This window comes from Varanus komodoensis, unplaced genomic scaffold, assembly GCF_004798865.1.
Source record: "Varanus komodoensis strain SLA01 unplaced genomic scaffold, ASM479886v1 scaffold5, whole genome shotgun sequence".
NCBI lineage: Eukaryota > Metazoa > Chordata > Lepidosauria > Squamata > Varanidae > Varanus > Varanus komodoensis.
Genome location: NW_025336087.1, coordinates 36,369,349 through 36,382,786, shown reverse-complemented (window position 1 = coordinate 36,382,786; position 13,438 = coordinate 36,369,349).

Below are 13,438 nucleotides of genomic sequence, written 5' to 3'. Positions count from 1 at the left end.
AAGTCCAGGATGCTTGTTTGTCTCCAGTTATCCTTTGTCTCCTTTATAATTGATAATTCAAGTATCACATGGTCACTTTCCCCAGAGTTCCCATGGGTTGTTATTTTGTCCACCATCCCTGTTAATATTAAATTGAGGATAGCTGATCCTCTCATTCCTTCCTCTACTTTCTGCTGGAGAAAGTTGTCAGCAACACATATCAGGAATCTCTTGGAGGGGGCATGTTTGGCAGAATTTGTCTCCCAGCACATATCAGGGAAATCAAAGACCCTGATGATGACTACATCATTCTTGGAAATGCTGGCAAGTTTCTTTTCGAAGGTTGCATCCTTGTCCTCTTTTTGACTGGGTGGTTGGTAATAGATGCCAATAACTATGTTTTTCTTATTTTTTTCTTCACTTTCAATTTAGCCAGATGCTTTCACTGGGGGTACTAAGGTCCTCTTCTTATATTTATGTGTAGATATGTGTGTCTCTTACATACAGTGCAACTTCACCTCCCTTTTTGTCCTTTCTATTTTTCTTGAACATGTTGTGTCCATCAATTGTAGAGTTCGAGTCATCCCACCAAATTTCAGTTATTCCTATAAGATCATAATTGCCCTCATGTACTATGAGCTCAAGTTTGTGCTGTTTGTTTCTCATAGTCTGGGCATTGGTGTAGAGACATTGAAGTTCATTCTCGCTGTGCCTTGCTACATTTTCTTCCTACATTTTCTGGGAGACTGGTGTTGGGCCTTGCTTGAGGTTAAATATATAAGTCTTTGCCAGGTGATGGTATGTCATGCTGCACATCTCCCTCTCCTATAGGTTTTAGTTTAAAGCTCTCCTGAAGAACTTTTTCATGTAGTGCCAAACATCTGCTTCCCATTCTTTGTGAGGTGCAGCCCATCATTTGCCAATAGTCCACCTCCCAGGAAGCTTAGCTTGTGGTCCCAGAATCCAAATCTCTCTTTATGGCACCACCATCGTAGCCAGTCATTTGCTTGAAGGATTTTTCTTTCCCTAACAGTTCCTCTTCCACGTACTGGTAGGATTGAGAAGACTATCTGGGCCCCAGTGTTTTTTATTTTTTCTCCCTAGAAGCTTCGAAGTCTGATGTTTTCAGTGATGCTTCTCATGGCAGTGTCATTAGTTCCCACATGGAAGAGAAGAAGAGGTATTTGTCAGTGGGTTGTATGAGTTGCGTGAACTCGTTTATATCTTGGATCTTGGCACCAGGGAGACAGCATACTTGGCGATTCTCTGGGTACATCAATACGAAGTACATCATCTCACTTCATTCTACACTGAGGGGACAAAGCTAATGGTGAAATGGGTTAGAAGAGTTTCAAAATCCCCTTGCTAGAGAGCCAGAACACATTTCTTGCAAGAAATATCAAGCACTGGAAGTAATATATATGATGAGCACCAGGCATGACCCCATTCTAGCACTAGGTACCAAGAGACCCAGGCCAACATCTGCACTGGTGTTTAATATCATTATAGTAACAGCAGTGATAGCAATATTGTATGGAGGCTGTTTCTAGCAGTTTTCACATGATCCAGTCTTGGTCTTTCCTTCCACAATTACCAAGTAATACTGAGCTGAGTTAGTATTTCTTTCAAGAAAGATAGTAATATCAGAATGACCCAGTGCAGGGAACAAGAGAGGAATCTTTGTTGATGAATATAGGAGAGATTGTCCCAGTCTACCTACCCTGACATAATAACCACTGACATGTACATTGCATACAGAATTCCTAACTCAAGTCAGCTGAGATATCTGGAGGACAAGAAACTATCCTATTAAGTTCGATAAACAAATTGTGCGCTTGGATCTCACAAGTTAGGAACTCATGTATATATAAGACAACAGAGACAGGAATAAGCAGATTGCCAGAAGTTTTGAACTTCAGCTCCCAGCACTCCTGAGCCTATGTTGGTAGGGATTTCTATGAACTGTGTTCTCAAACATTTGGAGCGTTACCTTTTCCCCATTCCATCATAAAAACTTTTTCAGTTGAAGCTCTTAACACTGATTTCAAATACAGTTTGCAGCAGCCATTGCTCAGCAAAACCCAGAACCCTTACTGTGGACACTGAAGCATTAAAATGTAACAAGGTATGATTATTTTCTTTGTTCTCTGTTCTGCTTCCATTTCCACTGTACATGCTCTCTCTAGTTGACCATGTTGAAACACATCAACACCAAAATTAGTTCCTGTCATGTGACGTAAGCAGTAGCTTGGTGAGAAAAAGCTTGAGACGAATTAGTCACATTATACAGAACAGAGAAAACTAACAGCTGCTCATTTTGGATGAATACAAACATAAGCCAGTATTCATTACCAAGTCATTACCAACTTTGTGTCATTTTAGTTTCACAAACAAGGTTATCCAAAACTATCAGGAAATACAGTTAGCTGGGTTATTGTTTTAGTTTGAAAATGCAGTCCATGGTTTTATTCAATTATACAAAGTAACACTATTTAGTATGTAATAAAAATACAAAGTAAACTATTAATTTGCATGAGGGCAGCACATATCTTTCAAATCCACACCATGAGAAAAATGAGCTATATAAAGTTGCTTTGATTCCATTATTAGAAGTCCTACAACACAATCAGCGGGCATTCCTAACTTAAGCTTGAAAAATAAAAACAAGCTCTTTAGCAGAACAACAGCAGAAATATGCTGGTTACCCAGTTTGCTGTTTTGTTAAAACCAGTAGCTTACAGCCTATGGCATACACATCATGAAGAGCACACACAGCTAAGTATGTATATACTCTCTTCCTGATTGTGTTGATGAGCATTCAGGAATATTCACAAGGGGAAATGAAGCTTTCTGTTTCAGTCTTGCATTTAAAACGGGGCTCAGTCCATTGATTCATTTCATTAAAGCTCAAGAAAGCAGCTTATCTAGTAAGAAAATATCACTCTGCCATTTCTCAGTCTTTTTATTAGCCCCCAATCCCAGGACTGAATGATAACGTTGCTCTCAAGGCAGTATGGGAGCCTCATGTCTTTGATGAACTTGGGTGAACATAGCTAAGAATTTTCAATATTTGGGGTAGGGGTGGGAAAACAGAATCAATTGACATTTTTGTGAACTGAAAATCATATGGATAAAGGCCTGCAATTCTGTATGCTAATGGCTATTATGCTAGACAACTTGGGACCGCAGTACCTGTTGGAGCACCTCTTACAACCCCAATCTACCCAGACACTATGTTCAACCTCTTGGGCTTCCCTCCAAGGGCCAACCCCATGAGAGGCTCAGAGGGTGGCAAGTGGGAGAGGGTGCACCCCTATGTTTGGAACAACCTCCCAGTTCTGGCCTACCTGGCACGAAATTTTTATCATATTTTCAGTGCTAGGTTAAGACAGTCCTGTATGCAGAGATCTCGTTGGTCATCCAAGGAACTGAGGTGATTATTTTATTTATTTATTTATTAAAACATTTCTATGCCGCCCCATTCGCCGAAGCCTCGGGGCGGCTCACAGCATAATATAATACAAAAATAACAATATAAAACCAACAATATAAAATAAATAACAATATAAAAGAAGTCGCCCTGGCCAGATAAATAAGCAAATGCTGTTAACAATTAAAATAACGCTTAAATAAAATAAAATAAAATTATTCAAGCGCTTTTCCTGCTTGCTGAGTCTTTTTATTGTATTTTAATGTATTTTATGCTATTTTAAATTAATTTTAACTTGTTTTAGCATTGTTGTTTTATGCACTGTATTTTATTGTTTTGTTTTATACCTAGTAGTAACCTGCCCAGAGAGCTTTGGCTATGGAGTGGTATAGAAATGAAATAAATAAATAATAAAGTCAACTGGACTTACCTGAATGAAAATGATGGTAGGATTACACTCTCCAGCACAGAATCAAATACATTTGAATTATCCAAAATCGCACAGCAGTTTTAAAAATATCTGACAAAATCCGCCATAACAGAATGCAACATCAACCGAAACAGTCAGCAATTAAGCAGCTGTTATTAAAAACCCCCATTAAGGGTACAAAGTAATAGGGCATGGCAGAGATGAGTTCTCTGAAAAAGCAAGCTTTTTGCCCATCATTGGACAAAGCAGGGAAACAACTGTATGGACTTTTCTCAGAAGAGAATACCAGAGCTGGGTGAGGAGCATCTGTGAGGCACACCGCCTACAAAACTCCCAAGGACATACAAGAAAGGGCCTACCAAATATTCAATTGAAGTATATGGAATTACTGCATGTGTAGTGGCTAGAAATGTCAAGTCAAGACACAAATTAGGGTTACAGCTTGGGCCACAGTTATTGAATAGACAAGATATGCTAAGGGGAAGAAGTATGGATTCCTACTTATACCAACATCTTGTCAGCAGTTGCTCTAGGGCAAGACATCCATTCTCCAAGGATGTGACCTGCGAGTTGGTGTTGGGATCCCTTTCTTTGTTACCTCCTCCCTTTGCTGCAAAATTCCAAGGGAGAGAAGTGAGTCAGCCTCAAAGAAATCCATTTCCCACCACTGAAACACCAAACCCCTAAAAGAGAGCCTTCGAAATCTCTAGTCTTCTAAAAGATGCCACTGGATTCTCACCAACATCAGCCCCACTGAATATTCCTGCATTTGCCCACCACCAGTGTGGGATAAGTCTCTTCTTAATCACTCATGCCCTACTTTCTCAAAAGCAGATCTATCTACCATTGCATATTTAACAATACCAAATTAGTCCTGGCTTCAGACTCTATTCAGTTCTCTGGACCTGGGAAATCCTAAAATCAGGAATGATTCTATCAGTGATCCCACGAGCCTGACTTATTCCCCTACTAACCTTCTGATATGCTCTATTCAATCCCTTAGGGTAAGCCCCACCTCCCCAGCTTATCTGTGGACCATTAAATACAGATGTCTGGCCACACTGGGGGATGACTCTGAGGTCTGCCAACACTAGCAGAACCAGGGCCTTGCCTTTCAACAAACCCAAATCATCCCCCGCAGTACCAATGCAATACCAGGACCTGAGGGGGTTGGCACAGCAGACTAAAACAATGGGAGAGAGACACTGTTCCTGCTTTCCTCACCAAGCCAACCAGTGGGCAATGGCAAACTGACTGAGCCCAAGTCAAGACCCAAAATCAGACTTGGCTGCTCTCTGCCCAGCCTGGTTTTGCAGTTGTACCCTCAGATCAGTTCCCACATAGGCTCCTGACCAGTCCAAGGATCTAGAAAAGAAGGAGAAGGAGAAATGCTGAAAAAAAAAAAAAAAACCCTAGGCAGCTGCCACACATATGATGAAAGGCAGTTGGAGTGTCAGTGCCCCAAGGCTATGGCTGAGATGCAATGCCAGTCCTAAATGAATTGTGCCAAATTGCATATCCTTAGGCCCAATGTCTGCAATGCTGTCTTGGCTACCACTCAAACATGAAATTTTGTCCATAGGGACTCATCCACACTGCAATAGAGTTAACCCAGCTTAGCGCCCTGTTTCTTTACTAAAGCCTGCAATGCCATAAATGGGGATATTGTTTTGTTCTGGGTACCATACAAGGTGACATATGCTTCTCTAGCCATATGACCTGCATTGGGTTAAAGTAGAGTGTTCTAAGTGAGGCATTGTCACTTGCTGAAGTAACACGTTCGGATCATTATATGGATGATAAATATTCCCACTTATGTTGGAGATGTGGGCACCTATTTCCATATGTGGTGGGAATGTACAATTGTTCGGAAATTTTGGATAATGGCTTTTAAGAAAATTAGCAAAGTAATGAATTTAAATATTGAAGCAGATCCTGAAACTGCATTATTGTCAATATTTTTGAAAATGAAATACTAAAAACTGGAAATGAAATGGAAATACTAAATAATTAATACTAAATTTAACAGCAACAGCAAGAGTAGTAATAGCAAAGTGCTGGAAGGTAAAATAAGACTTCCAAATAAGTGAATGGTATAAAGAAACCTGGAATATAGTTTTTAATGATAAGCTAATGTGTGGAATTAAGGTTTAAAAAGGGCTGACAAATAAGAATGATTTCAAAGATATTTGGGGGCTATTTATTGAATGGGTATTGATAAAAGAAAAGGGTACCAAACCCTTGGATGATTTCATGTAATTTTGGATGGCGGGGGGTAGTCATGAAGGAGGAGAAATATAGAAGAATTAGAGGAGGAGGAGGAGGAAGAATTGGATAATTATTATGTAGCTGAGGTCCTGGTGGAGGTGCAGAAGTATTTCATAGTATTTTATCTGTTTCTCCTTTTTTCTATGTATTTGTTGTTATTGATATATTTTTGTATTTGTATTGATATATTTTAGTATTGTATTTTTGATTATCAAATAAAAATATAAGATAAAAAGAATTAAAAGGAAATGCAGCAGGCTACAAAAGGGGCTGTTATTGCTGTCACATGAAACAGCAATGCCACAAACGGAGAATGGCCACAGGGCATGAAGGCTCAACAAAATGTGCAAACATCGGGGTTCCTTGTGTTGGCTCTCTTGTCCAACCTAATAACTTCATCCTGATCTAAGAAGTATGGTCAGCCACACCTTGAGCTTTGGACCAGAAGGCCAGCTCTGCAAGCTTTCCCCTAGTGGTCCACAGAGACCATGCATATCTCTGGAAAAATACACAGAAGTGAACAAGATGCTCCACAGGAATGGGCCGACTCTTCAGCAGATAATATGGAACCTTGAACTCCCAGAAAGAACCCTGCCTGCTTTGGTAGCTCTGGCACAAGGAGCTTGGAATTGAAGAATAGTCTGCTCTGTTGCAATTTCTCCAATCTGCCACAGAGCATCTGGCATCCTCACTAGCTTGTTTAAACCCAGAAGACAAGTTCCCAGAATCTCTGTACCTCATTCATGATAAGAAGACAGCTATACCATTGCTGAGCCCAAAACTTCAGGCAATGAAATGTAAAGGCTCTAACCAGACTCTTGGCTCCTGCATTCTAGATGACAGGGAACTGATCATGGGCACAATGGTCCAACTGTTGCACCAAAAGTGAACCACTGAATTTGCCCACCTATTGCCCAAAGGGGAACAAGGATATAAACAGACGAATAAACTTTAAACAGGTTTGATCACAACTTGGTCAGGCTGTTGCCCAGCTGGTCAGCCACAGTGCAGAACACCACTGATCCCGAAACATCGCTCTGAAACCCAAAGCCCCAGAAGCATCAGAATGAATGAATGCAGAATCTGCCCCAGCAGCAACGCCCACCTTCAAAAATGTACTGAGGAAGGTCAACGGTGGCCAAATCATCTCACATGGCAGATCAGACCAAGTGAGATGATGAGGCTTTTTTTCGCTTTCTCGTTGCGTTGTACAGCTGCTTGAAGAAAGTATGACCTGATGCTACAACCCAACATGCAAATTTGAGGCACCTCACCAATTCCTGCAAATCAGACAAGATGACCTTATGGGGCCAAAAAGCTCAGAACATTAAATCCTTGAGGCTCTCTAATCTGTCATGTGGGAATCAGCTGCACTGCTGAACAGTGTCCATTGTGGTGTCAATAAAAAGCAAAATGGACAAAATAGAAGAGGCATCCTCAGTTTTCTCCTGGGCTAATGGAACACCCAACTCTTTGGTCAGATCCTGGCCAATCTCCTTCTTGGTTGTAATCTCCTTGCTGTTGGACAGTATAAATTCTTCTGCAACAACATTCCCATTAGGCAGTTTTGCATACCGTGCTAAGCAACCTCCACAATCAACACTTGATGCATTATTGGTTTTTTCTTACATGTATTTTGACAATCAGCCTTCCTGTGCCTTGTCAAAGTTTATTTCAAATTTGATCCAGCAGCCTATTCCACAGGAACCTTTGTAGAAAAATCCGTATACAGCAATCCCTTGGAGTCTTGCTACATCAACAGCCTTTTTTACTATGGGCTACTAAGGATTCAAGGCCCTCTTTGCTTTTGTTGGTCCCTGACACCAAGTTTCCTTTCCTTCTCCCACTGCATGCCAGGCAGCAGCAGCCTATGCTCCCTTTTCTAATAAAAACTGTAAACCTTACCATGCCCTTTCCCATTTTTACAGGCTGATGCTCTGGCTGCCTGAGCAGCAGGCTCCATTCATCCACCTGTCTTCATCAACCGTAGATGCAGCCATCACTCACCATCCCCCATGCTCTTGCCTATTCTGATTCCCAGAGAAACACTGGGTCCCACCCCATTCAGATGGCTGTCCAGCTGCATTCTGAATGCCTCTACTGTGAGGAGCCCACCATCTCCCTAGCTAATTGGTTCCATTGCCATATTGCTCTAACGGTCAGGAAGTTCAACCATAGTAGAATCTATTGAATCTATTAAACTCACTGGAGTTTCACTACTGACTGATAGCACCTGGACTGCAGTCCTATGAAACATTGTGGCAAACAGGGAAGTATATAACAGGTAGCTGATGTGTCAAAATAACAACCATGAGGAGTGCCAGTGTGCTCATGTGTTGTAACCTAAGCACTATCACATTCATAAATTATCCGAAATATGGCTTCTGGAATATATGCAAATCTAATTGACTGTCACCCCAACTTGCTACCACACCACATTCTTAGGCATATAAAGCTCTCCCCAGCCCTTTTCCATAGGAGAAGGTAAAGGTAAATGTTTCCCATGGCATTAAAGTCTAGTCATGTCTGTCTCTTGGGGGTGTGCTCATCTCCATTTCCTAGCCAAGGGAGCCAGCGTTTGTCCACAGACAGTCTCCGTGGTCATGTGGCCGGCATGACTGAACACCAAGATGCACTGAACGCTGTTACCTGCCCACCGAAGCGGTACCTTTTCATCTACTTGCACTTGCATGCTTTCGAACTGCAAGGTTGGCAGGAGATGGGACAAAGCACGGGAGCTCACCCCATCCTGTGGATTCAAACTGTTGACCTTTTGATCAACCAGAGCAGCAGCTCAGCAGTTTAACGCACTGCACCATCGCATCCCTAGCCATAGGAGAAGCTACCAGAGATCAAATCCAGGACTTCTTGCATACTGGGTATGTGCTTTCCCACTGAACTCCATTCTCTACAGTACTGGGTCATATGGCTTCAATCCCTAAATATAATAAGTAGGGAAGAAGTAAAGAGGACATGGATGAATCCCTGGATGGTTGGAAATTTCACTTCTGTACTATAGCATAACACACATCAACTGTCTACACACCCTAGTTAAGAAGTGGCACAAACAAGAAGTAGAAACAAGCAATAAATTACATCCTCAGTAGAAGAACGGCTCATACACCCACAGTTATCAAAGTGAAACATGTCTGATAGATGCCTAGGAAGCTAGACTACAAGATTTCCATAAATACGTCCCAGAGATATAGACAATAGACAAAGCTTAATACAAACATCAATTTACTCTAACAACTACAGAAGTATTACTAATCCATGTAGCACTACAAATCCCATGCCTGCTTTGAAGCGCAGGAGAATAGTTTTCGTCTGCACTCTACAGGTGACCCTTTTTCCCCTTAATAGTGGTGCATGGTTCACTTGGGATTCCCCTGAAGACTTGCTGATACCCAGCCACTTTCAAAAAGAGGGAAGCAAAAATGGAGTCTGATATGTCTCACTGATCCTTTGCTTTGACCCAGATCAACTGCTAAACAAAACAAGCACTTATTCCATCTTTTAGGAACAGGGTACACTGCCAGCCACCAGGATACCCCTCCTTTCCCCAGAAGCTGGAAAGGCAAAGAAGCAGCTTGCTGCTGTTGCTTCACTGTTGCAGTCTTGTGGTGGATAACCTTGGGCTTCTCTTTGCAGCTGGCCCCAAACTTTCGGGCCATAAGCAATTGGCTAATGAACAAGGAAATGTTTATTCTCTTTTGCAATTAAAATTATAACAACTTGAACCTGCAACAAAATGGTTCAAAGGGTTCCAGGCAGCCAGCAACACTTTTTTCTAGAATGCCGCATCCACTTGTCTCTCTCCCCCTCCATCTGCTCTGCATTCTGTGCCCACGGAACATGCCCAGTCCTAATGGGGCTGTTTGAGCAGTTCACAAAGAGTTTCTTTTCTAAAGATGTGTTATTGTTTTGTACTTCTGCAACCTTTGGATTCCATCAAGCTTTCTGCGAGCCTTCCACTTATGCATGCATGCAGTTGCACTAGGCATTCTAATTCGTAATGGCTGTTATGCATGATCATGCCTGTCCTTTTAATAAAACTAAACAACTAAACACTCTGCTATGCTGTTGCTAACTAGGGAAAACACCACAGAAATCCAGGGTTGAAGCCGTGCTTTGCACAAATATTGCCCTTTTTCCAGGCCTCTTTTATCTAAAATGCAGAGAACCAAAATGTTTTAAGATTACAATCAAACATTTTGTTTCTCCCCAGTTCTAAGGCAAAAAGGCAACTGTAGTGTAAATGATGTTAAGCTAGTCAGGTGTTTAAAACCCGCTGCTGAACTAATAACAAAACAACCCAGACTGTTGGACCACCCCTCTGGAAATGCAAAGCGCCTGGTGAATGGAAGAAATTCTTGCACGAACTTGGGAAGGGCGGGTGAAAGAGAAGGGGGCAAGGAGTTTTCTCTCTCAGAACAAGGCTTTGTTCAAAGGCACTCCACTCTAAAGAAAGAAAATGTCCCCGCTGACAGGGGAGAAACTGAAAGCCCAGGGTTACATTGTCGAAAAGCAACTCTCCTCACCTACAGAAGCGGCAGATGTGCCACCTCAGAAGCTAACTGGGGCTTCCTTAAGGGACTGACTCCTACTGGCAAAAGTCTTCTTCATCCACCAGTGTGGAAGATCCACAGCTGTTGCTCCATGTTGCCTACAAAAAGCAGACCCCAAAACACAGCACTGGGATGGGGCATTAAGGTAGGAAGGAGCATTGCCTACAAGGCAAGGGCAATGGTAACATACCTATTTCGACCATGAATCCAGTACCTGCCCCCAAAGTAATCATCTCCCCCCCACCCCGCATAAGTCTTACTCAGACAACTAATGAACATGTGGTGAGGCTGGGGTGGCTTGCGGCAGCTCTGGCTTCTTCACTCTACCTGCTCTCCCATATGAAGCCACTGCAGCTGCTACCCCCACACATGTTCAGGGGTCGTCTGAACAGGGGCTGTGTTTTGGTGGCCATGCCATGTCGTGCCGTTCCCGAAGGCAAGCGATGCTCGCGTAGGCAGCAGCATCACTCTGAGGCGCTCCTTCGTTCGCAAGGTGCCCCCACAGCGCCGTGTCTTTTGCCCGCTCTCCCTTGAGTTTCAACGGGGGCAGGCCTCCCCACGGCCGGCCTCAGTGCCCTGCGCAGAGCCCCGCTCGGCTGGTCCGCGTCCCGGCCATCCAGAGGCACCTGCGCCTTCCCGCCTGCGACGTTCCTCACCTGTTCCGCGACGCTGCGGGCGCGGCGAGCGGCGACTCTCGCGGAGGGACCTCGCGCTCCGCTCCGCTCGGTCGGGCGGCTTGTTTTGCTGCCTACAGCCTCTGCGTGGGAGGCGCCATGGTGCGTCCGAGTCTGTCCGGGCGAGGACAAATCAGGTGGCCGCCCCCGCTCTCGCTCTCGCTCCCAGGGCTTTGCCCGTTCTCAGCTTTGCCCGGACCGCGCAGCGCAGCGAGCGAGCGAGGGAAGCCACTGCAGCTCTTGGGGAAACAGCTGAGCCGAGCCGCTCCCTTCCAACGGGTCGCTCAGTCTCTTGCTCCCGGGGTGGGGGAACAGCTCGGGGCGAGGGGGCGGAGGAAGAGGGGCAAATGCGCCCTCCGAGCCCAAAAAGCGCTCCTCGTCGCGCCTCGCTCGCTGCCAGCGCCCCTCTCGGCCACTCCGAGCGCGCCTTGGCCAATGGCAAGTGAAGGCGGCCGGCGGCAGCTTCGGCAACAAACTTGAGGATTCCCTCCCGGGCAGCGGGAAGAAAGCGATGGATGCGGCTGACTATGCGAGGAGCGCGAGGCGAGGCATCACGTCCCTTGGCCGCCGCCGCCGCCCACTTCGCTGCCCAGCCTGGGAAACAGGTGCCTGCGGCCGCCCAAGGCTGAGAAGCGAGAGGAGCCGTCAAGCCCCGCCCACCCGAGCGCGGACTCGTGCGCCGCTCCGCGAGCGACTGCCAGGGCGCAAACAAGTGGGACGGGGGCTCCTTTTGCGGCGCGCCCCGCAGGCGGGCGCTTTCCATATACCAAAGAACCGGAGAGGAATGAGCGGCGCTCCACGCTGCGCTCAAATACGCGCGGGCGCTGGGCGCGGGCGCGAGAACAACACACGTGCACTCCGTCTGCGGTGTTTCTGAAGGGCAGCGTGGTTAACACTTCTTTCGGAAGCACTGCGGCCCCTGAAAGGGTAAACAGGTTTAGGCTATAATTCTGCATCTGGGATATATAGGTACAGCGCTACAGGTACAAGTGCTGAACTCCATAGCATTTAACTCCTGGATAATCTATGTTTTTGCACATGCACAAGCACAAATGGAGGAAATACAGCTCATTATAAAATAGTGCCTTACCCATATAAACATGAAGATATAAACATATCAACTGATATCAGGTAGGCGGGCATAGAGATGAATAAAATACAGCTTTGAGGTAGTGGCATATATATGCCTGGGCTGTGAAGAATTGTTACCACATCCAAATTCTCACAAATGAGATTTACAATCAAATACATTTATAAAGGGAATAGGAAGCATTTTTCAAAGTTTAAGCCAACTCTGTGACATTTCTATTGAAAGTTCAACATAAACTGGAATCACAGGTATCAGATACTGTGGAGAAAATGTAGACAAATCCCCCAGATTTCATTCACAATATCATGACCACATATGGATACTACATGGGTAGCATGTCAATGACAAACATGGGAAGCAACGTGTATCAACAGTCTGACAGCAACATGCCACAGTCAACCACACATATCAGGTGCGAACCTGGGCTAGAGCACACCACAAGCACGAGCAAATGCAAAGCCTGACACCACCAAAACATGAACCAAAACAAAAAACCAAACAAAAAGGCCCACACAAACAGTCGGGTGATCGGAGCAAACATGGGAAAACATGGAGATCCACGAGCAGCAATATGCTGAGTGCCAACATCCAGATAAACTGTGTGATGCGCAAATATGACTCTAGCTTATAGCCAAACATGAGAAGCAGTATGTCACAGTCAAATGTGGCTAGCCAAATGTAACATTCCACATGAAAGTTGCAGCATAGCATTGACCAATGGTGGTGACATGTGTAACACAAACCTGACCCGAGAATTCAATGGCCTGAGACAGAGCCAAACTCTCCCCCACTCCAGCATCTCTGATGAGGCCACTCCATAACTGGACAGGCCAGGAGAGGGCTCCCCAACCAAGCTCCTGGGGAGGTTAACCAAGGGGAGGTTAGCCACCTCCTAACCCCAGGGTGCCCTGCTCCAATCAGTGAAGGGTCAGGCTGCCACACAAGTGAAATGTCCGTCTCAAGGCCCAAAGAAACCAGGCTACCCAAGAGTAAGGCACT